The sequence below is a fragment of the Dermochelys coriacea genome, chromosome 9 (genome assembly GCF_009764565.3).
Source record: "Dermochelys coriacea isolate rDerCor1 chromosome 9, rDerCor1.pri.v4, whole genome shotgun sequence".
Lineage (NCBI taxonomy): Eukaryota > Metazoa > Chordata > Testudines > Dermochelyidae > Dermochelys > Dermochelys coriacea.
The window spans coordinates 35,919,002-35,943,686 of NC_050076.1; the positions used below are offsets into that span (position 1 = coordinate 35,919,002).

Consider the following 24,685-nt stretch of genomic DNA (forward strand, 5'->3'; position numbering starts at 1 on the left):
GACAGGAAAGAAAAATGACTCCCAAGCTGCCACCTTGGTTTAGCTGGCAGGGAATGTTTACAGACAACTTAAAAACCTTTAAAAACAAAAGTCCCTCACCTCAGAGGCACAAATGCTATATTAACAAGAAATAGCCCAAGCAGTTGATATTAAATAAGAACCAAATTCAAACCATTACCCATCTCTTAAACTGAATGTTTTTTTTTTTTAAGGTTTGAATGTTTTTGTAACTTTTCCCTTCCTATTTTTGCTGGCCTCACTGTCTGCACCTCTTAATTCCAGTTGGGGCCACAAATGGAGATGTCAAAATACCACAAGAGAGACTGTTCTCAAAGCATTTCTGGTTCAGTTGGATGCAGGAAGCTCTGGAAATCACAGGACTAAACCCATTCTTACAAGAGTTAGAGCCTAGATTTGCTGAGCAAAGGTGAGTAGCTAATTTGGATAAGGTCTGTGACCCTTGTTGTTAGTCCATTGGCTAACAGTAACTACAATGAGCCACTTAGGGAATAACTGATCTCCCAGTGACAGGTGAGCTGCAGCTCACGAAAGCTTATGCTCAAATAAATTTGTTAGTCTCTAAGGTGCCACAAGTACTCCTTTTCTTTTTGATCTCCCAGTGGGAATTCTGCCTGAGTAAGGATTGCAGGATTTGACTCATTAAGAACAGGAGATTAATATATATACATATATTGCACTGCAGAAATAAGTTACAGCAAATCAATACCTGGGAGAAGGACAGCATATAACTAGCTAGACTGAATTCCAGTGAAATTCCCTGAATAGTAGTTGTCTGCTCCTACAGAAATCCCAATGCAAGGCTGAGATGTTTACATTCAAAGCATGGGACTGTGGTAACAAACAGATGTAATCATTTTATAATGCCCAGGAGCCTGCATTTGTCTTGTAAAAATGGGTGATCTACTTTCTTATTAAGTGCTGATGTCAAGAGAAGAAAGTGATGTCAGAAAAATACACAGTAAAGTGTTTGATATCATTCTGGGAAAGTAAATACTTCTGTATATATATAAAAATAATCTGGAGAGGTCAATGGAATGAGAAGAGGGTCAGAAATACAGAGTTGGGAATTAGGTTGAACAGTTCATGAAGGAGCAATAAATCAGATTCTTTTTCCATCGGTATTAATACTTAAGCACTTTTAATCTTCACAGCATATATGAACATTAACTAGTTAATCTTCCTAGCGCTCCTGGCAGATTGATAAGTGACTAAGTCCTATTTATCTCCATTTTACAACTGATGAAGCTGAGCAAGAAAGGATCAGTGACTTCCCAGGGCCAACAGGGTGTGTCCATCAGAGCTGGGGTCTAACAGCACTATGTTAAAGTATGCTAGGGAATCTTTAATGTGCACCAGAAGGGTCTACACGGATCAATTAATGCGCAACACATTAGTGCACTTTAGAAATCATGCCCCTTCGGTCCTCATAACATGTAGACAAGCACATAAGTACTTATGTATCCCCGCCCCCCCCCAATTATCCTCACAACACCCCTGTGAGGTAGGGAAGTACTCTTTTACAGAAGGAGGATTGAGGTATTGGGAGATTAAGAGCAAAATCTTGTCCACATTGAGGTCAATGGAAATTTTGCCATTGACTTCAGTGGAGTCAGAATTTCACCTTAAGTAACTTGCATAATGTCCCACTGGGAGTCTATAGCAGAAAGGGAATTGAACCTGATTCTCCTGTGTCCCAGGTCCTAGCCACTGGATCTTTTTTCTCCAACATTGAAATCAGTGGAACGAGAGCAAAATCAGGCCCAATGAATTATTATTTCCCAATCCAATGTTACTCCAAAATCCTGTGTTTACTGTACTCTTCAGTGAAAATCATGAGTAATATCTGTTTGCTCACTTTGGCACTCCTTGGCTGAAAGATATGGGAATATACTTGTGATGTTGTGAATTAAATGTTATTGATAGAGCTTTATAAAGAAATATGATAACCTCATTGCAGTCAAAACATATTAATAGATAACATAAGAATCTTTTTATGAAAAAAGTATTTGGAAACACACAAGATAAATTTGTTTTAGAACGGTGACTTCGGTAGCTCCTTTTACCATAGACGCGGAGGTGTTTGGAAACCTTAACTGAAACAGAATTCTAGGAAGTCCTATACGCTTCTTAGAGAAAATGCTAATAAACCATAACTCAGCTGCTAAGTTCTATAAATATTTATCAGATAAAACTATTATCTACCCTACAAAGATTAAAAAACACTAGGGCTTGGAGATGAGCATGCAACTGTCTGATTTGACATGTGATAGGTATGCGTTAACATCAAAAAATCTTTAGACTTAAAATCTAGATCATGCAGCAACAACAAAATTATATTTGGATTCTAAACAGAATGCTGTGAATGCGTATTTTAATAGCACTAAGAGCTGGTGCTGCAATATGCCCTTAGGATCTTTAGTATGTGTGTTACAGGACTGTAAAAAAGAATTAAAGGATAGTGGGAAGATACTATCATTGGAATAGGATTCACCCTAAATATTAGTCTTCCATGGGATCCTAAACTATTCATTTTGTGTGAACTTGATGACAACTCTTCAATGTTCTGAAGCTAACAAGAAGTAATTATTAAAGGTAGAATTTCCAAATGCCTAAGGGTATGTCTGTACTGCAAAAAAAGACCTGTGATGGTGCATCTCAGAGCCTGGGTCAACTGACTTGGTGTCACGGGGCTTGCACTACAGGGCTAAAAATAGACATCTGGGCTCAGGTTGGAGCCTGGGATTTGACCCCAGAGAAGTGAGTGAGTCTCTGAGACCTGACTCCACCTGAGTCCAAATGTCTAAACTGTGATTTTTAGCCCCATAACATGAGCCCCACAAACCTGAGTCAGGTGACTCAGGCTCTGAGACTTGTTGCTGCGGGTCTTTTTCTGCACCTTAGACAGCCCCTATGTGTCTTAGGATACTAAGGCCTGGTCTACGCTACAAACTTAGGTTGATGGAAGCATTGACCGAATAATGTATGCATCTACACTACCAGGTCCCTTCCACTGACCCATCTTGCCTGTTACATCAACTTAATTACTCCACCTCTGTGAGAGGCGTAGCGCTTAATTCGATGTTGATGAGTCAACAGAGAGGCAGTGTAGACACAGCGTTATGTAAGTCAACTGAATTGGCCTCCAGGAGGTGTTCTACAATGCTCCGCCTTGACTGCTCTAGTGATCGTTTTCAACTCCATTCCATAGCAGACAGGTTCACAGGGAACAGTCGCTCCCATGTTAAAGCCACGTGATATTTTGAATTCCCATTTCCTGTTTGATCAGTATGGAGATCATCCTAGGTTATCATGGTGGCTCAATGCCCCAAACATGCTCCAGCCTGGAGTACACAAGAGGTGGTGGATCTTATTGGTCTCTGGGGAGAAAAGTCCGATCCAGCCATAGAAAAAGATCGTATGGGGCATGGAGGAGAAGGGCTACACCGAGAACATGCAGCAATGCCGTGTGAAAATCAAAAAACTTCAGCAGGCATACCAGAAGACAAGGGAGGTGAACAGTCATTCTGGTTCTGCACCGCAAACATGCCGCTTCTACAGTGAGCTGCATGCGATTCTCAGTGGTGACTCCACCACTACCCCCAAACATAGCCTGGATACCTCACCGGAGTTTGAATCCCAAGCCACCTCAGGCAACAACGAGGAGGAGATTTTGGAGAAGAGGAGAATGGGAGACAGGTGAGCAGGGGATCCATACTCCCTAAGAACCAGGACCTATTTTTAACTCCAGAACAGTCCAGCCGGTTAGAGGACAGCATCGTGGCCGAGCATGATGCCAGAGAAGGCACCTCTGGTGAGTATGCAATCCCAATCAAACTGTAGGGGTTACATGCTCTTATATTTTATGTTTAGTATGAAAAAAAAGTGAGGTGCAGTGGGTATCTGATTCCCAGTGGCCACTTCACCTATGCAGAAGGTGTCCCCCGGAAAAGATTGTTTATGTGTACAGGGATGGCCTGGGAATTCTCCATGGAGATTGCCAGGAAATTTTCATGGAGATACTCTGCAATCCTTTGCAGAAGGTTTCTGGGGAGGGCTGCCTTATTTCTTCCACCATGATAAAACACTTTCCCATGCCACTCCAGTATTAATTCTTCTAGCATCATTGCAGTACACAGCATAGCAGTATAAGGACCAGGTCTGTACTCAGATGATTATAGCATCTGCTCCCTTGCCACCTCTGTTTCCCTCAGGAGACTGATATCACATAAGATCACCTAGGGGAGTTGGTGGAAGTTTTCACTACAAGTGCTCAGACCACAATCAAGAGTACATGTGATTCCCCACCCATTGTGTTTTCAGGGATTGGCACTGACCTAACAATCTGCAAGCCCAGGGTGACTACTACCAGCAGCGTTAAGGGAAGGGAGCGGGAGAGTTTCCTTGTGTTCTCTCGTGGCTGCAACCTCCCCCAACCCCTTGAGTTGCCTCTGACACAGACCGCACTTTGGGGGAGGCTTAATGCTGGTCCCTGGTCTCCATGCACCATCCATGTTGCTAAGTGAAGGGGCATTGTCCATTTTCCCACATGTGCTCCTGACACAGGTTGCCTACAAGTTGCAGCACAAGGCCTGTCCCCCATGCCCCTAGGCTATACTCACCATGACTGGAATAGCAAAAAATGGTTAATTGAATAGCTAGGGATACTGATTATGTCGCATTCAGTGGAATAAAGAGAGTGATTTTTAAAGAGTAACTTTGTAGTAACCCTAGACCCAGGCTATGCACTGGCAATGGTTGCCTTGTGCTCTGCATGGCCCTGCACACTTGGATCACAACAGCTCCTATGGTGGATTTACCAACTCCAAATTGATTTCCCACTGACCAGTAGCAGTCTGGCATTGCAAGTTTCAACACAGCAATCGCCACTCACTTCTCCGCTGTCAGAGCCGGTATCGTTTTAGTGTTGCTGCGCTTCAGGGCTGGAGAAAGCTCTGCACAAAGTTCCTGGAAAGTGGCCTTCTGCATTCGAAAGTTCTGCAGCCGCTGCTTGTCATCCTATAACTGCATAATGATGTGATCCCACCAGTCAGTGCTTGTTTCCTGAAACCAGAAATTATGCTCCACCATGGTCAGTTGCTGCATGACTGACGGGGGATTGTTTCGTTCTATGGCTTGCAGCAGGGCTGCTTGTATGATATCACAATGTTCCACGCGGCGGCTTCTGTCTCGGCTCTGGAAATACTGCAGGATAAGGCATGAGGTGTTTGTAATTTTCACAACAAGAGTACACAGCTGAGTGTGGTCCATGCTTCTCAGGCTATGGTGTACCCATGGCTAATATCAGGATGAAGGGAGTAAACTGCATCATGGGAGGTTGAAGCTATGTTCCCATTCCTCCTTGCAACAATCTTTTGGTCCCAGGAGGCACTGCAAGCCCTTCCCCAAACCTCCTGCAACTAGTTGCACTGTGGGATACCCATGGTGCACTACTCTCTGTATTGATGCAAGTGCTGCTAGTGAGGGCACACTCCACCAACACAATGAGCTTGGTGTAGACACACCCAACCAATTTAATTACTGTAGTGGCTGGATGTTGACTTAAATTCAGTCAACTTAACTTTGTAGTGTAGACATGCCCTTCAGCTAAGTTCTCTCTAAGCTCCATGGCCGCGCAGCAGCCTATTAAGCGCCTCTCAGGCTGCGGTGGAGAGAGAGGCCCCTCCCCGCCAACCCCAGCCCAGCCCTGGATCTGCCAAGCCAGGGGAGGGGTGCTCTTCCCCTGACCCCAACACAGCCCAGCCTGGCCCTGCCGCAGCAGGGGGAGAGGTACCCTGCCCCCAACCCCAGCTCAGAAACGCCCTGGCTGACGGAGAGGTGCCTATCCCCTGCAGCCCATGTGCTGCTGCAGGGAGAGAGAGCTGGGGGGAGTCCTCTCTCCCCGGCGTAGCCCTGGGGCAGCCTGCATACGAAATCCCTCATCTTAGGCTTCACCAGAGCCCGCACCCTCAGCCGGAGCCCTCACCTCCCCTACCCCAACCCTCTGCCCTAGCCCTGAGCCCCTCATCCCTGACCCCACCCCAGAGCCCGCACCTCCAGCCAGAGCCCCCCCCGCCCATGCCCCAATCCTTTGCCCCAGCCTTAAGCCCCCTCCCACACTTCAAACCCCTCAGCCGCATCCCCACCACATGAATTTTGTTATGTGTCTCACACCACCTCCATATTGGTGCATGTAACAAAATTCATTCCGCACATGCATGGGAAAAATTAGAGGGAACGCTGTCCTTTTTGATGAGACTTAAACTGCTAAATGCCTTGTCACTTCTGAAAATAGAATTTAGGCTCTTTGGAAAATTTTACCTTAAGTTCTCTGCTTGTAGCCAAAATCCGAATACTAATGAAAAGAGGGTCCTTATGCACTGCAACTATAGAGTAATGAAGAAAAGATCTTAGCGATCGACTGTTGCTGTAGTGAATATTTTCAGGGTGTTAAACAAATGTGTTTATTTTTGCAGACAGCTAGGGCCAAAATCTGCCCTGATGTTTACCCCACCACATCCAGCTGCAGTGAATGCCATTGCACAGGATGTAAATCAAAAGTCAGGGAAGAATTTGGCCCCTGGGCTGCATTTTTGATCTGCATGACTAAACGTTTGTTTCAGTTCCCAGTGAGCAAGTGCTCACATCCCAACCCCCTGCACAACTGGTACCAATTACCGCCCTGGTTGGCCATGGGAACTGAACTACCGTTTCCCAGGAGATAGGCCATCCAACTCCGGCCTGAGGCAAGCTGGTGGGGAAAGGTGGGGAAGGTTGCATTACCACTCTTATTGCTGGTCTGAGGAGACACACAGGGCTTCACTCTCCAAGCACCTTCCCAGAAGTTCTATTCACATGAAACATTTAAAAATAAGGGGTTTTATTCTTTTTTTTTTAAATCCAAGCATTCCTTTCTTTCCTTTCTTTCGCTGCATTATTATTTTGTTTCTTTTCCATTATTCTGTATCATTTTTATTTAATTTTAACTATCTGTATGTAAATATGGTATATGTACCTGCATATAACATTTCAGCTGGTTCTTTATCCCACATGCTGCTCTTACATAGCTGAAAGAATTAAAAAATAGAGGAACTGACATTGTACAGATGTAAACTGCGAGTTTTACAATTTTCTTCCTAGATTTTTTAATGCTTAAGCCATGAAGAAATGATAATCATAGTTTTATTTCTAAAGTGCCAATTACTAAGGTGTTCAGGGCACCTTACAACATACAAGTTTACATCTACCTAATACCTAGTGGGGTCTGAGATGGAAGAAGGGAAATAGGCCAAGGAAGGTTATAGCATGACCTGTTTGGGGAAACATAACAAGGTAACTGCCCCCTTAAATGAAATTGGGCCCAGTGCTCCTGTTCCAATCCAGGTGTGCCCTAATTTGGTGTAATGGTGGAGGGGGGTAGGGAGGATGGCTATGAGACCTATAAACGAGAGACAGCCCAAAGGGAAAGGGGAGTTCAGAACCCAGAGTCCAGAGAGAGAGAGAACATGCTCAGAAGAGGAGCAGAGCTGGGCTCAGAGCTGCAGGGAGAGGATGCTGCTGAAGAAGGGAGTGGTTAGCATTCCCTACTTGAGCAGTGGAGCCAGGTCAGACTCGTGAAAGTGGAAGGTGGTCCAGGGGTCTCTTTCAAACTTCCCACACTGGAAAGCCATGGCCAGAAATGGCTGGAGTGGTCTGAAGGCTGATAGTTGTAGACAGAATTGACTACTGCTAGAGAACTGAAGCCAGAGGGCCAGAGACAGCTGGGGAATGAGGGAGGTGTGAGCCCCTGATGTGTCTGGATGAGAGCTAGAACTAGAGCAGAGAATGAAATAGGGTGGAGAAACACCTCAGATTGAGGGGCTAGGTGAGATGTGGTGAAAGAGCTGTCCCGGAGAGCCGGAGCATGGTGAGACATTAGAACCATGCCGGAGAGCTGAAGCATGGTGAGAGACACCAGAGCTGTACAAAGTGTGTTGATGAACGTTGGGTCTTGAAAAATTGAATGTACTATTTGGACTGCACTGGGGGATTCTGGATTATAACTGTGGGAATTTTGTAATAAATAACCCCAGAAAGTGCTATTTTTATTTGTAAAGCTTATGTGGAGTTCCTGGAGACTCCAGAAGATAGGGGAAACTGAGGCAGGAGCTCTGGTTGTGCTGTGGTCTGCCCCTGGATGGTGTCCCAAGAAGCGGCTGCCTTTTCACATGTGTTGGAGAATGTGAGCAGGCAATGGGTCGCTGGGAAGAGGGCCACCCTGAGACACAAGGAGTTGCCCTAAAGGAGGCCACCCTTTGACATGGAATAACATTTTAGGGTATTGTGTAAGGATTTGGAGATTTGAACTGAGAAGGATGTGAAAGGGACTGACTTTCATCTTGTAAACTTCTTTCTTCGCCACTCAAACAAATTCTTTTGTGCTGAAATTTGTCATGCTTGCTCTGTTTCTTTTGGTTAGTTTGAGCAATTTTGGGATTATGTGAGTGTGAAAAAAAAATCCCATTGTCCTTGTACATTCCAACTGAAATTTTTGCGCACTCATAACTCATGAGTAGCAGGAGCTAGGCTCTTTGGATGCAGTTTGTTTTATAGTCCTCACTGAGAAAGGAGAAACAATTGTAACTAAAAGAAAATTGATTCAGTATTTTTAAACATGCAGGACTGGATACTCATTTACACTTGGGCCCGTTCACAGTGCTGTAGCAAAGTCCCATGAATAAGGCCTAGGAAAATTTTAATTTAGCATTTTTGCACATGCTTGTTAGTTTTCTCTTAATCTTTCTCGTGGTAAGTTTAATTTAAGGATTTCTCAGCTATGCCCTCCTGAGTTAAAGACTCCTCAGAGGAATGTGCTTCAGTTTAGGGTGTGCAATGAGTTAGTAGCGCTTTTCTTTTTCTGCTTTCTTTCAAACAATTAAGAGAAATAGAATGCTAAGACCCAACATTCATTCAGTGTTCGAGTGAGAGAAATCACTTCTTAAAAGCCAGAAAATTAACCTTGTCCTGGAACCTGATTCTCCTATGCCTCACACCAGCAGCGGGCCCTGATTCCACAAAAGGTTCTGCTATCACTGGCCCTTACACTTGCACAGAGTCCTAATGACTTCAGTGGGTTTCCATGTGGGTGGAGGGATACTAAGTTGGAACCCCTGTGCAGCATCGGGCCTTACTTGTAAGTGAGCCTGTTGAACTCAATAGAACTATGTTAGCGTAAGAACAGGGTAAATGATAGAACCAGGCTCCCTGTTTCTATCACAGTCTGGGAACAAATGGATCTAGTTTTGATTCAGCCACTGTAGGAAGGATCCAGCTGTGAAATTTACATCTAGATCTCAGTTATTTTTCTGAGCTCCTCAAAGAGCAAAGCCATTTGGATCTGGGGTTCTGTTCTGGTGTGTATCTAGTTTTATAAATAATTTTACCATCTTTGATTTCTTCCCAAGAGATCTTGAATATGGGGTATCTATAGAGGCAGCACTGATTGTTATGAGTGGTAGATTCACCCACACTTAGACAATTAGGCTGAGAGTTTCAAAGGAGCCTATGAGAATTAGCCACTAAATTTCCATTAAAATTAAATGGGAGTTTTGTGTGTGGTTTCTGTGAAAATCCAAGCCTTAGTTTACATTGTGCTGTGTCAACTGGCCTCCTGGTCTGGGGGGAAGAGGATTCACCTGTGTGGGGAACAGGTGAGTTACTGCTGAATCAGCACATCCTACACTTACTCTGTTCATGGCCCTTTCATGACCATGCCACCCACATTTTGGGGAGCATAGTGCCCCACAGAGGAGAGGATCCTGCGGCTGATTACTTCCAGGTCCTGTATATTTCAAGTGCTAGATTAGTAACGTTTCTATATCTGTGAGTTTGAGTAAGACGTTCATATGAGCATTTTGCTTTTGCTTAGTCTACCATTTTGTGGCTACATGTGCCTTATTGAAAGTGAAGGAATTGTCCAGGAATTGAACTCTTGGAATTTATTCTATCGTGGCCATTTCCTTTTTTTGCCTGTGCAGTGTGTATAGATTGTCAGCATGGTATGGTATGTGGTAACCAATACATGCAGAGAGCCATTAATCTTCTTGTACAGCACTTTGTTAATATAAGATTTAGGTGTACAGTGGAATTCATTTATAACAGTCGTACCTTGTAATAACTGTTTGGCTGTGTGCATCTAATACTTTCCAAAAGCCACTTTCTATTAATGCTGGCAAGTGCCCCTTACTTATACTGTGCACTGGGACAGTCAGCTGTAATGATCAGAATAGTTATTATCATTCCTTTATGTTTCAAAAGATAGGGAGGTATTTCATATCTTTTGGGTACACTCAGCTGCAGGTGAAGAATATTACAGCATATCAGAATGCCAATTAGACCTAAGTGACTTGCCTTAGTATTAAAATGCCTAGGAGAATTTGTTGCATCATTGAAAGATGCAAATTTTGCTTCTATGTGTGTGTGTGTCTAATTTGGGAAGTTTGCTTATGTACGGATCTGGATTGAATGTTCATTCAGATATAACACGCAAAAACAACAGCTGCCACAACCAATGTTTAGAAGAGGAATCCATTGCTGCTTATTATCTTTACACATGCAATTATGTGCAAAACAACTGTGAGTTTAGCATATTCCTTATTTTGTTTAATTTCTAAGAAGTGCTTTAATACACACTATGGAGCATTGTCTACCTAGATAGAAAAAAACAGAAATGCCAATATACTACAACTGTGAAGTTTATAGAATAAAGATGACAGTTATACATCAGTTTGACCACAGCCATGTAGCCCAAAATAATACAGTCTCCCCCACAACCAACCAAACAGTCATTAACCCTAGGAGGAAAATGATTGATTAAACTTTATATTTTCACTGCCCGTGCAATTATAACACATCGCATTATGCAGAGGTTTTCACAATACTGCTAATACTCCCACTGGATGTAGGTATATTTTTTCTACAGTGTTTAAAGATGCTTTTAGCTGATACTTTTAGCAATTTAATCCAAACCAAAGCATTTATATCATGGGACTTGCCATTAATTCTCTCTTAGATGCCTTTTTTCTCATATGACAAATTAGATATGATTCTGAAGGCATGCATTCTTAATTAGATTTTTTTTTTATCAATGACTGGATTCTCAGGAGGTTTTTTGCTATGCATCATTATTTTTCTCTCTCTACACCATCTTCACCGAGTGGATTATTTAAACATAAAGAAACACTTTGTGGATTTTTCTTGTGACAGACCACAAATCTGTGAACTTTTTTTATTTTTAACTTGAAGCTGCTAATTGTAGGAATATATAATGAATGCTTTATCCACGACAACAAGATTACATGGTTTGTGTTTGGTAAATGTGCATATTTTGGAGGGGGAAAATACATAACTAAAAGGCTATTAGCACTATGCTGTTCTTTACCATTGCACATGACAACTGGTATTTCAGTCGTCATGGGAACTGTTCATCTTATCTGGCATGGGTGGCTATGAAAATGCACTCCTAAAATTGACTGGAGCCCTACAATTCTCATTTGGGCTCATAGCTGGAATCTTGCTATTTAACTTTCACAAATACGTTATTATATCCAGATATTCTCATAACTGGAATGTTTGCACCACTAATTGGCACATTCCTACTTCAATTTGGTAGGGCATGCCAATTTGTAACATGACTCAAGAATTTACTTCTTAATGGATAATTGGTTCACCTTTTCCAATTTTTTCTGCTCCCCAACCTCTCCTTTGTCCCTGCCTACCTTTCATTTAGCATTTATAATCCTGTATTATCTTGACTTTCCTGGGATTACTTCACATTTTTATCATTTGGGATTTTCCCTGACCTTTATGTAAATTAACACAACTTTGGCCTACATTGGATATAATGGAATGATTTCCTTTTAACTTGCAGCAAATTGGTGTTATATTAGTGCTGCATTTGTTACTGCAATATTAGGGACATTTTTAACAAAACAAAGAGTCTGGATTCAGAAATCACATACAGGATAACTGGTGACAATTATAGTTTGGGAGTCTTGGTGACACCAAAGATTAACTACCTGCTCCCATGTGTGAAAATGAGGTAGTGACTTATGACTTGTACAAATATTTATGAATCTCTAATTCAAAGAGATGGCTGCAAATCCTGCTGGTTCAAGTCTCAGCCAGTCTTTCTAGCCAGTTTAAATCACATAGTTTTTAATCCCCATTTGAAGTCCCTCTGGTCCTTTGGGTTTCTCTGAACTAAAAAGCCTAATGCAAAACATGGATAAAACTGGGTGAGTTTTGCCAGAGCCATCATAAAATTGAGTGTTGATAGTGTCCTGGTGAGGCTGGTGACAGAGTCAGTTCCACAATGAAACCCAAGGAATAAAATTTGCTGGCAGGCAAGCTTTTTCATTGGTTCTGCTCTTTTTAATGTCTCTGGAGATGCTGATGATGCAGTGCTCAGTCAGCTTTGTTGGTGGGCACAAAACCTGACTTCAGGTGAGTTTAGAGTCCTGTTCTAACATTTTCACACAGCTCTCCTACTACTTAATATGATCACCTTTTTACCAAAATAACTGATGATAATGAAAAAAAAAACCCATGAGGGGTTTTCACCCTTCCAGAAATAAAATAACATAAATTATTTGTCCTTGAATTGTGCACAAGTATGATTTTGAAAATGTGACCTAACTAAAAATGTTAAAACAGATGTATCCATGCTTGCTAAATATCTCTTAATTAACGTTATATTCACATTGCTGATCTTTACAAGTCCACACTCTGTTTCCCATAATTATAATAGTAATTGGCTTGTATATAGCACTTTTCCTCTGTTGGTGTCATGGTGCTTTCAAAGGTGGTTAAACATCATAATTCCCAGTTTGCAGGTGGGGCAGCTGAAGAATTGTAAACTGGGAATAATGATGATGTTCACCTACCTTTTTAAGCACTATGAGATCTGCAGTTGAAGTGTCTTGTGCAGCGAGCCATGCATATCAACAGTTATGGAGCATGGTCCTAAGTAGCACAGCAGGAGAAGACAAAATCTAGTTCTACTCTTGTCCCGTAATTGTGTGTCTATAATTTATTGCCTTTGAGGGCTGTCTTATCACAGCATCAACTCATTAGTCATTTAATACAGGATAAGCTTATGATAGAGAATCTGTTTACTGAATGGGCTTACTGCAGAGCAATCTAGTTAATAGCATATTTTGAGGATTTGTCTCCCGGATATAGCTGTTAAACCATTTTATCTTTGGATTGTTCTACCCTTCTAAACAGTACAACTATAATGGTTCAAAACACTTCATCTTGCAATGATATCTCCATCATTTATTATAGAATGTGATAGTATTAGTTTATAAGAATACTAACGTAATATATTGCCCATCTAGCACAAAATAATAAATATAAGAGCACCCCTCCTTCCTACATTGTAAAGTCAGTTGGCACTGCCTGAAACTTTGACAAAGCCACAACATGATATACCCTCATCCACACAGCTGCTGCTGTTATATGATATTAGTGATACCATTTCAGGGTTAGTATCCCAGGGTACTGTGCATCACCAGGAGACACTTTGCTGTGTGGTGATGGTATTATCCCCTGCCTTCACACATTGCTGATGGCAGTTCCTGATCACATCTCTCCTTTGCCAGGCTGGGTGGAAGAGATGGAGCAATGGGATGATGAAGTGGTTCTGCTCTTGCTCCTGATCACAGGATAAATGTTTATGTAGCAGGGTAGACAATCAAAAACAAAATGCCGGATGGAATTTGGGGAGAACTTTCTGACATGTCAAAGGTAGCCAACCTTGAGGGTCATTCAGTTCCCATGTTAGAGAGCTGGTGAATGCTGGTATTGCCACAGTATGCCCATGTGTGGACTGTTGCCTCCAGTGCAGAAGATAAAGCATGGTGTGGTGGGATCACATCATTTTGGAAACTGGGGATGGCCTGCAGTGACTTCAGAACTTCTGAATGAGGAAACAGACTTTCATGGAGCAGTGTGAGAAGCTTGCGCCAAATCTCCAGCACCAGATCACTCGATTCAGGGAAGCAACGTTGGTGCAGAAGCGGGTGACTATTACCTGCTGGAAGCTGGCAACACCAGACAGCTCTTGCAAATGACTTCAGGTTTGGAAAGTCCACTGTCGGGGTCATGGCTGTGCAGGTTTGTGAGGCAGTTAACACTGTGATCTACTTTGAGTGGTTGCCATAAAAAAGTTCCAGAAATAATACCTGGATTTCAGAGGATGACATTTTCAAACTGTGCAGGGGCCATCATTAGCACTCCATCCCAATACTTTGCCCACCAAAAGGGGCAAGTGAATATGTCAATTGAAAAGGCTATTATTGCTTTGTTCTGTTAGACTTAGTGCACTGCAGAGGCAGATTCATGAATACAAATGTCGGAAACACTGATGTCAGCATGCTAAAGAGATTGGGATTATACCTGAAGGGGTAAAATGGGACTTTATTCACCAGAAATGATGCAGTTCTCAACAGTGTGCCTGTGCCTACTGTTATTTTGGGGAACCCCGCATACTTGGGTAACACCGACAGACCCCGGTCATTGGTGGGCAGGCTCGAACCTGAGGCCTCTGGAGCTTAGTGCATAAGCTACAAGCCATATGGCCCTTAGCTAAGGCTGTAGAGCAGACTCATTAATCTCTCTCTAAGTGGTCTTGGTGCTACTAGATGGGACAGAACACCACACCCAGGGCTGGTGTTCCCTCTAATTTTTCCCATGCATATGCGGAATGAATTTTGTTATGCACATCACCTCCATATTGGTGCACATAACAAAATTCATGTGGTGGGGGTGGGGCCAAGGGGTTTGGAGTGTGGGAGGGGGGCTCAGGCTGGGGCAGAAGGTTGGGGTGCAGGGGGGGAGTGATGGCTCCGGCTGGGGGTGTGGGCTCTGGGGTGGGGCCGGGGATGAGGAGTTTGGAGTGCAGGCTGCCCGGAGGTTACAGTGGGGAGAGAGGACTCCCCCAAGCTCTCTATCCCTGCAGCAGCATGTATGCTGGGGTGCGGGGGGAAGAGGTTCTTCTCCCCTGGCCTGTCCATGCAGGGGTTGGGTTGGGGCCAGGGGAGGGGCGCCACCCTCCCAGCCGCGGCAAGTCCAGGACAGGTCTGTGTTGGGGCTGGTGGGGAGAGATGCCTCTCCCTGTCGTAGCAGATCCATGCTGAGGCCTGAGGGGAGAGGCACCTCTCCCCACCACAGCAGGTCCATGCTGCAGGAGAGGCATCTCTCCCTGCTGCAGCCCTGAGCCTCTGTGTGGGGCCTAATAGGCAGCTGCATGACCGTGCAGCTTAGAGGGAACTTAGCCCACGATGTGTGGGTTAAATACTTCCCCTAGTTGAGGAAGTATGTCCCGATCTTCAGAGATTTCCCAGCTGAAATCCTAGATGAGCCCGCACTTGTAACACCAACAGACCCCGATCGTCGGCGGGTGGGATCAAAACTGGCACCTCTGGAGCTAAATGCATGAGCATCTACTGCATAAGCTAAAAGCCATGTGGCCCTTAGCTAAGGCTGTAGAGCAGACTCTTTAATCTCTCGGTGCCACTAGATGGAACAGAACACCACACCCAGGAGGTATGTGGGTTACACCTGCTCCTAATTTGACCCAGGAAACCATACCCCAACATCAATGACCCTGGAAAAAGGGAATTCAATTACAAACTCAGTAGCTGCAGAATGGTTGTGGAGTGCCCATTTGGGAGGCTGCAATCTTATTGGTGCTGCTTATGCACCCGGCTGCTTGCCAGTATGGCCAGTGCCAGTAGTCTAATTGTTGACTGGTGCATGCTATGACATTTGTGAAGGTAAAGAGGAATGCTTCTGTCCCAGGTGGGCTCAGGACAAGTCTGACTGACAAACTCTGTACAGGCTGCTGGAACCTACCCATCTGCACACTAGGACTGGTTCCTAGTGGCCAAGGGAAATTAGGGATGCCATATGTGCACAAGTCTTGGCACAGTAGGGAGACAGAGGATGACATCTGGCTGTGCTGAGGGACATTTTCACACCCTGGGTGGCAGCTGGAAAAATAGGAGGGAACATCGGCACATACTTATGGGGCTATGTGGCTTTGTGAGACTTTTGTTCCTCTGTAGCTGAAGGTCATTAGCTATTCCTTCCTGTGACTATTTACCCATCACAGGCAATTATCACTGGGTTAACACCTTGAGGGGTTGTGTTTGTGCTGTAGAGGGTGGGTAGCTGACTTGAAATGCAGTCATTGTGAAATGCTTTTGTCTTCACTGTTCACACTTGTTTACAGACCTCTGTTATTGGGAACACTCAATCTCCCTTAATGACCTTATCAACGTTTGCTTTGGTGTGTGCACATGTGCACCCATTCTTTCCTGTAACCATTCATTGTCAGCAGTGCTAACTGCAACTTATTGGCTGTTTTGGAGTACTAATCACTACTAAGGTTGAAACTGATAAAGGTTTTGGGGGCAAAGGACGGGGCCAGTTAAATATTTAATCACTTGGGAGTGGCAGATGTCTGTATTGTTATTTTTCTGCATGTGAACTATGCCATAAAAACATTTATCTCCCCATTTTCTCTGTTGTGAGTTATGGTGCATTTAGAATTAGTAGTACTTTCTGTAAGCACATAATACTAACACACTTTCCCCACCCTTCTTGTGTAATCTTGGGCTTATGCCCAAATAAATTTGTTAGTCTCTAAGATGCCACAAGTACTCGTTCTTCTTGGGACTTTAGATATTTCTGAACCTGTGGTGTGGGTGGGTGTGGAATGGACAGAAAAGTGTTTTGCGGTATGAGGGCACCGGACAATTGCACCATTTCAATTCATGTGCTATGAATCACAGGGCCCCATCCTGAATCTGAAAACATCTCTATTCATCATACCTAGGAAGGAGGGTCCACACACAAATCAGGGAAACTACAACAATTATTAAAAGTACTATAAGGTACATGTAAGTAAAATATTTTTAAAAAAAATATGGAAACCAACAAAACATAACAGGAACAATTGCCAAATGTTAATAAAGCTGCACCAGTCTCCTTGCTGTACCCATGACAAGTGGGGAATGATGGGAAAATTATTCTTGAGGACAAATGGGGAGGTCTGCCTGCCAGGGTGTGGGAGACAGGTACTTGATGGGGTTCACAACTCCCACGGGCTCTTTGTTCCTATGCTGGACACGTGTGTGTGTTTGTGGGGGAGCTCCCTATGCAAGGAGTTTTAGGTGCCAGTGGAGTCCTGCAGGCTCCTCCTGGTCACTCAGAGAGGGGGAGGATGGTTTCTCCACTGCAGCAGCACCAGGGGAAGCAGCAGGATGAAGAGGTGGTGGTGATTCATGGACAGTGAAATGACCATGGCAGCAGACAGACCCTGAACTCATTCAGCCACCAGGTCTATCAGCCTCTCTGTTAGGGATTGCTCCTCTTTCCTTTGGCATGTTCCATGTTCCTTCCTGCTCCATGGACCAGTTAATCCGTGTCTCTTCCCATTGAAGAGGCCAATCCTCCTGTGCCCTTAAGGAACTCAAACTTCTCTTGGTTCTGCCAATTAGCAGCTCATCCAAGGTTCTCCTCCTTCTGCCTCTGCTTTCTGTGGGTGCTGCTCTTGTCCGCCTGGTGGAATGGTTTCCCTTTTGAGAGCCGAAGGTCCTGCCAATTCAGAGACAAGGGTATCTATCTATCTATCTAGATGGGAGTGGAGAGTGGCAGTTACTTCTAGGGGCTGCCAGTTTGCCATGTCTTCTTTAGAGTCTGGCCAACATTTCCACTATTCCACCATTTGGAGAACACAGAAGTTTCCTACAACTGTCCCATCCCCAAACAGGGCCTTTTAAAATGTGTTCTCTCCCTTCCCCTGGTCTGTGTTGCCCCAGGATCATTGCGGGGGCACTGGGACAGGTGGAAGGGCCCGGGCTTCCTGGCCTGGCTCTGGTTTCCAGCTTGGCCGGGGATGGGACCTCTGGGGGAAGAGGAGAGCAGGAGCGGGGACATGGAGGGGTGTGGCCTTATGTCCTGTCCCCTCTCCCCCCCCCCACTTTTAAGAAGAAACCACTACCCCTAACCATTTCTGCCTACGTGCTGGCTGAGAAGTGCACAGACAATGGAGCACAATAATTGTTCATAAATAATTTGCTTTTCAATATAGTATCTGCCGAATGCATAATAGTTTTTCATTGGATATCAATAAAATAATTGATTTATAGCCATGGGTTGCTTGGGAATCATTGGATTGAAGTGAGGGCTGAGCTTAAAATCCAGTGTATAGCCCCAGAACAAGAAGGGATATAGGCAGGGAGGGTGAGGGATTCATTGTAACTGAGCAACCTTGGGTTCTGGTTCCTGCTTGGGGTCCTCCTCAGGTTTGTCGGACACTGACCACACATTGATCAGCACCCATGTGTGGTCAGTGGGACAGGCAGCTGTTCTCAGAGCAGGATCTATTTTCACCCATATTGATCAAGAGTGCAGCAGAAAGCTGATGTGGTCAACACAGCTACTACTGGTGAAAACAGCAAAGAATGGGGATGGGGAGGGACCTTTATAGGTGGGTAAGGGTCATGAGGAAAGAAAGAATTCAGTGCATTGTCAGACTGTGGGTAGATGATTACTGAAACTTGAGACAGGGAACGTGCCCCTTACCTCCCTACGTACTTCACAGTGGCATGGGTTTGGGGCCAGGCCACAGCCCAAGGCATGTACTTACTCACACCCCTCAGGCGTGCTAGCTTACTTGTGAATTATATTATTTTTCATAAGATTCCATGGTAAGATTTCAAGTTAGGAGCACATTCATTTTGCAACTCCCGCCCCCCAAATTCTATCCCTCCACATTGGAGAAATGCACTGGTACAGAAAGATACCAAACCTCTTATATATCTTCAGTGAAAAAATAGAACAAGCATCTCCCTGCTGATAAGGTTTTTAGAAATGTGGTGTCCATTCTTGTTTGATTTGAGAGAATATTGTCACTTCAATAAGAATTCAGAGGCTACTATGGTGTGATTTTAGGTGAAACAGTATAGCTGCTCTTTGCAAGCACTTTAACACATTGGCTACTATTCTAATTCTCTGAGTCCCAAGAAGTCTAGTATCTCTAGCCTGTAAAACACACATCTTTATTTGATCTGATGAATGTTTAGTCTGTTTCTTCTTGGCAAATACACTTCAGCAAGGGTGTCCACCAGATTGATGCTAAAGTGTTGTCTTTACTTGCCATCTGTCTGGACTGACTGGGGAAAAAAAGCAAAGTGGGCTTCATTTGGGAAAAATATAAGCAGTTTACTTGACACAAAGAATATCATAGATGTATGAAAAGCAGCGGGGTCCAGAGTGGGAGGTACAGGGGAAAAGTCTGTTTTACAAGGATATTTTTTCTTGTTCATTCAATAAATGCATCTCATTTTGTTCTTATTTTGTTTTGTCTTGGAAAAAGTTACTAATTATTTCTAATGAAAATTTGTTTTCAGTTGTATTTGTTTTATTTATGGTTTTGCCCAGTCCAGTAGTTATGACATTTTAAGTGTATGGTCTACATAAGGATCCAATTCTGCAAATGGTTACTATTCACAAAGCACAGCACTTAAGAGTATGTGTGTACAGGACCTGACTCAAAACTGGTTAAGTTTCTATTAGGCCTTGAAGTGCTTTTATGTTATTGGTGCCTTATTGTTTCCAATTATTCTTGTTTGGTTGTACATGTTCTCGGGATTTGCAATTTATTTCTCTTGTGCATTGCCTTGCTTGTGAAAAATCCGCTAGACACAGTTTGGATTGGCAGTGAAATCGTGCTCACAAGATGCTTTTTCCTCCAGCTCACCTCCATCCTTGGAAGTACTCGGAATCATCCTTGGTTAGAGTGAACTGGCCAGATGCCTTTTGCAATTAAATTTATTTTCTACCTTGATTGGCTGAAGCTATCCCAAGGTGAGTGTGTGTCTCAGCGAAAACCAATATTACATGATTTCTGAAAGAAAGAGGGGCTGAATTTTAGTCAAACTGTCTGATCAAGCTGTTCATCCACAACCTTGCATATATATTCACAATGAGCCTCTACCACACGAAAATGAAACGCTGACCACTTGAATATGAACTTTTTTAAAACTTTAGGGCCTATAAGCCCCTAAAAAAGGCTCTCATATTCTTATTCATAAACTTCTTGCAAACTGAATTGGGAAGGTTTTACACTGCTCTTATGTTTTCCCCTCTGAGAGTCCAACGCTGGAATCATCACTCATGTTGATAGGTACTTCCTCACTGAGTAAGAATTGCTCAGAATGAGCAGGGGGTTCCAGATCTAGGCCCCATTTACTAGATTGCATAAGAACAGCCATACTGGGTGAGACCCAACTAGCCCCAGTATCCTATTTTCTGACAGTGGCCACTGCCAAATGCTTCAGAGGAAATAAACAGACCTGTGCAATTTATTGGGTGATGCATCCCCTATTCTCCAGTCCTAGTCAGAGGATTAGGGACTCCGAGAGAATGGGATTTCATCCCTAACCATCTTGGGTAATAGCCATTGGTGGAACTAGCCTCCATGAATTTATCTAATTATTTTTTGAACCCAGTTATACTTTTGGCCTTCACAACATCCCCTGGCAATGAGTTCCACAGGTTGACTATGCATTGTGTGAAGTACTTCCTTATGTTTGTTTTAAACCTGCTGCCTGTTAATTTCATTGAAATGACTCCTGGTTCTTGTGTTATGTGAAGGGGTAAATAACACTTCTTTATTCACTTTCTCCACACAGTTCATTATTTTATTGTTTTCTAACATATCCCTCCTTAGTTGTGTCTTTTCTAAACTTTTCTAAACCCGTCCCAGTCTTTTTAATCTCTTCTCATCTGGAAGCTGTTTCAACCCCTAATCCTCTTTGTTTCCCTTCTTTGTACCTGTTCCAATTCTAATACATATATTTTTTGAGATGGGCTGATCAGAACTGCGTGCCGTATTCAAGGTGGTGTTATATATTGGCATAATATTTTCTGTCCTATCTATCCCTTTCCTAATGGTTCTTCCCATTCTGTTTTTTGAGTGCCACTGCACATTTGAATGGATGTTTTTGGAGAACTATCCACAATGACTCCAAGATCTCTTTCTTGTGTGGTAACAGCTAATTTAGACCCCATCGTTTTGTATGTATAGTTGGGATTATGTTTTCCATTGTGCATTACTTTGCATTTATCAACACTGAATTTTATCTGCCATTTTATTGCCAGTCACTCAGTTTTGTGAGATCCCTTTGTAATTCTTCAAGTCAGCTTTGGACTTAACTGTCTTGAGTAATTTAGTATCATCAGCAAACTTTGTCACCTCAGTATTTACCCCTTTTTCCAGATCATTTATGAAGATATTGAATAGCACTGGTCCCAGTACAGTTTCTTAGGAGACCCCACTATTTACCTCTCTCTATTGTGAAAACTGACCCTTTACTCCTACCCTTTGTTTCCTATCTTTTAACCAGTTACTGATCCATGAGAGGACCTTCCTTCTTATCCCATGTCTTCCTACTTTGCTTAAGAGCCTTTGGTTAAAGATCTTGTCAAAGGCCTTCTAAAAGTCCATGTATATTATACCCACAGGATCACCTTTGCCCACATGTTTGTTTACTGCCTAAAAAAATTCTTGTGAGGCATGATTTCCCTTTGCAAAAATAATGTTGGCTCTTCTCGAACATATTGTGTTCATCTAGGAGTCTGATAACTCTGTTCTTTACTGTGGTTTCAACCAATTTGTCTGGTAGTGAAATTAGGCTTACCAGCCTGTAATTTCCAGTATCGCCTCTGGAGCCTTTTTAAAAAATTTATATCATATTAGCTGTCCATCAGGTATCTGGGGTACAGAGGCTGATTTAAGACAGAGATTACATACCACAGTTCTGCAGCTTTATATTTGAGTTCCTTCAGAACTCTTGGGTGAATACCATCTGGTCCTGGTGACTTATAACTGTTTAATTTATCAATTTGTTCCAAAGTCTCCTCTACTGACACCTCAGTTCCTCAGATTTGTCACCTAAAGAGAATGGCTCAAGTGTGGGAATCTCCCTCACATGCTCTGCTGTGAAGACTGATGCAAAGAATTCATATAGTTTCTCTGCAATGGCCTTGTCTTCTTTGAGTGTTCCTTTAGCACCTTGGTCATTTAGTGGCCCCACTGATTATTTGGCAGGCTTCCTGTTTCTGATATACTTTAAAAAATTTCTGTTAATTTTTGAGTCTTTTGCTAGTTGCTGTTCAAATTCTTTTTTGGCCTGCCTAATTATATTTTTACATTTGACTTGCCAGAGTTTATGCTTCTTTCTATTTTTCTCAGTAGGATTTGACTTCTAATTTTTAAAGGATGCCTTTTTGCCTCTAACCATCTCTTTTACTCTCTTTAACCATGGTAGCATTTTTCTAGTCCTCTTACTTTTTTAAAAATTTGGGATATACATAAAGTTTGAGAATCTATTATGGTATTTTTAATATGGTATTTCTATTATGGTATTTCCATGCAGCTTGCTGGCATTTCACTCTTGCGACTGTTCCTTTTAATTTCTGTTTAACTAGCCTGTTGATTTTTGTGTAACTCCCCTTTTTGAAGTTAAATGCTACTGTGATGGGTTTCTTTGATATCCCCCCCCTCCAAGGATATTAAATTTAATTACATTATGGTCACTATTACCAAGCAGTTCAGCTATATTCACTTCTTTGACCAGATCCTGTGCTCCACTTCAGACTAAGCCAAGAACACTCTTTCCCCTTGTGAGTTCCAGGACTAACTGCTCCAAGAGGTAGTCATTAATGGTGTCTAGAAATTTTATCTCTGTATCCCATACTGAAGTGTCATGTTCCCATCAGTATAAGAATAGTTGAAACCGCCCATTATATTGGGTTTTCTATGTTTGTAACCTTTCTCATCTCCCTGAGCATTCCACAGTCACCATCAACATCCTCATCAGGTGGTTGGTAGTGTATTCCGACTGCTATACTCCTAGTATTCAAGCATGGAGCTTCTATACATACAGATTCTGTGGTACAGTTTGATTCATTTAACATTTTTACTATATTTGACTCCATGCTTTCTTTCACGTACAGTTTCACTCCCCCACCAGTGTGACCTATTCTGTCATTCCTATTTATTTTGTATACTAGGGTTGTCATGTCCCACTGATTATCATTGTTCCACCAACTATCTGTGGTGCCTATTATATCAATATCTTCATTTAATACCAGGCACATAGTGGACCCACCTTAGTATTTAGACTTCTAGTATTTCTGTACAAGCACTTATCAAATTTGTCAATATTTAGTTGTTTGCCTTCATGTGATGTAATTGAACGGGACTCTATTTTTGTTTGACTGTTTCTCTTCACCTCTTGTACTTATCAACTTCTATTCTCTCCTCTTTACTATGATATATAGCATAGGTGCCAACTCTGTTGCTGCTCTGGGGCAGGAGCACCCATGGGGAAAAATGGTGGGTGCTGAGCACCCACTGGTAGCCCCCCTATCAGCTCCCCCACACCTCCCAGTGCCTCCTATACGCCAGTGGGCCTTGCGGATCAGTGCATCCCCCTCTCTTCCCATGCCTGCCATGAACAACTATTTTGTGGCATGCAGGAGGCTGCAGGGGAGGGGGAAGGAGCAAGGATGTAGCATGCTTGGGGGAGGAACAGGCAGGAAGAGACAGGGTGGCAGTGGAGCAGGGGCGGGAAGAGGTGGGGTGAGGTCGGGGTCCGGGGCAGAGCCGGGGGTCGAGTTTCCCCAGCACTTTGAAAAGTCGGCATCTGTGGTATAGAGTATCCCCTTTCATGAATCCTTCCCCAAGGAATGACTCTGTCTGAACCATACGTTCCTCTGCACCTGCCAGCTTTCCCCCAGCTCTTAGTTTAAAAACTTCTCTGCTACCTTTTTTATTTTACATGCCAGCAATCTGGTTCTGTATAGGCTACTCCTTTCCCAAATGGTTCCCCAGTTCCTAATTAATCTAAATCCCACTTCTGAACACTATCATCTGATCCATGCATTGAGACCCTGCAATTCTGCCTTTCTAACTGGCCCTGTGCATAGGACCGGAACCATTTCAGAGAATGCTACCATGGAGGCTCTGGACTTTAATCTCTTACATAACAGCCTAAAATTGGCCTCCAGGACCCCTTTCCTTTCTTTACCTGTGTCAATGGTGCATACGACCACCAGCTCCTCCCCAGCACTGCACATAAGCCTGTCTAGATGTCTTGAGAGGTCTGCACCTGGCAGGCAATTCCCCATGTGGTTCTCCCAGTCATCACAAACCCAACTATCTAATCTAATAATCTAATCCCCCATTACTATTATCTGTCTCTTCCTAACAACAGGGGTTCCCTGCTCTGGAGAGGTATCACCTCTGCAAGAGATGCCATGACATCATTTGGAAGGAGGGTCCCAAGTCCCAACTATGGGATCATTTCCTTCTGCTTCAGATTGATGTTCTCATTCCCCGAGACTTTCCTCTTCCTCAGCAGCACAAAGGCTGTCAGACTGGAGCTGGGACCATGCTACAGTGTCCCAGAAAGTCTCATCTGTATATCTCTTTGTCTCCCTTAGCTTCTCCAGTTCAGCCACTCTGGTTTCAAGAACCTGCACTCTGTCTCTGGACCATGAGCTGCTTGCACCCACGAGGCAGGTAATCATACATACTGCATTCAGTGCA

At 43.3% G+C, this 24,685-nt stretch overlaps 1 long non-coding RNA gene across 1 annotated transcript; it reads left to right on the forward strand.

Annotated features, from left to right (window-relative positions):
- Positions 1-17: 17 nt before the first annotated feature.
- On the forward strand, positions 18-24,685 carry LOC122455765. Its single transcript, XR_006274222.1, has 3 exons — positions 18-427; positions 19,824-19,935; positions 24,580-24,685. It is a non-coding gene; the product is annotated as an uncharacterized LOC122455765 (long non-coding RNA).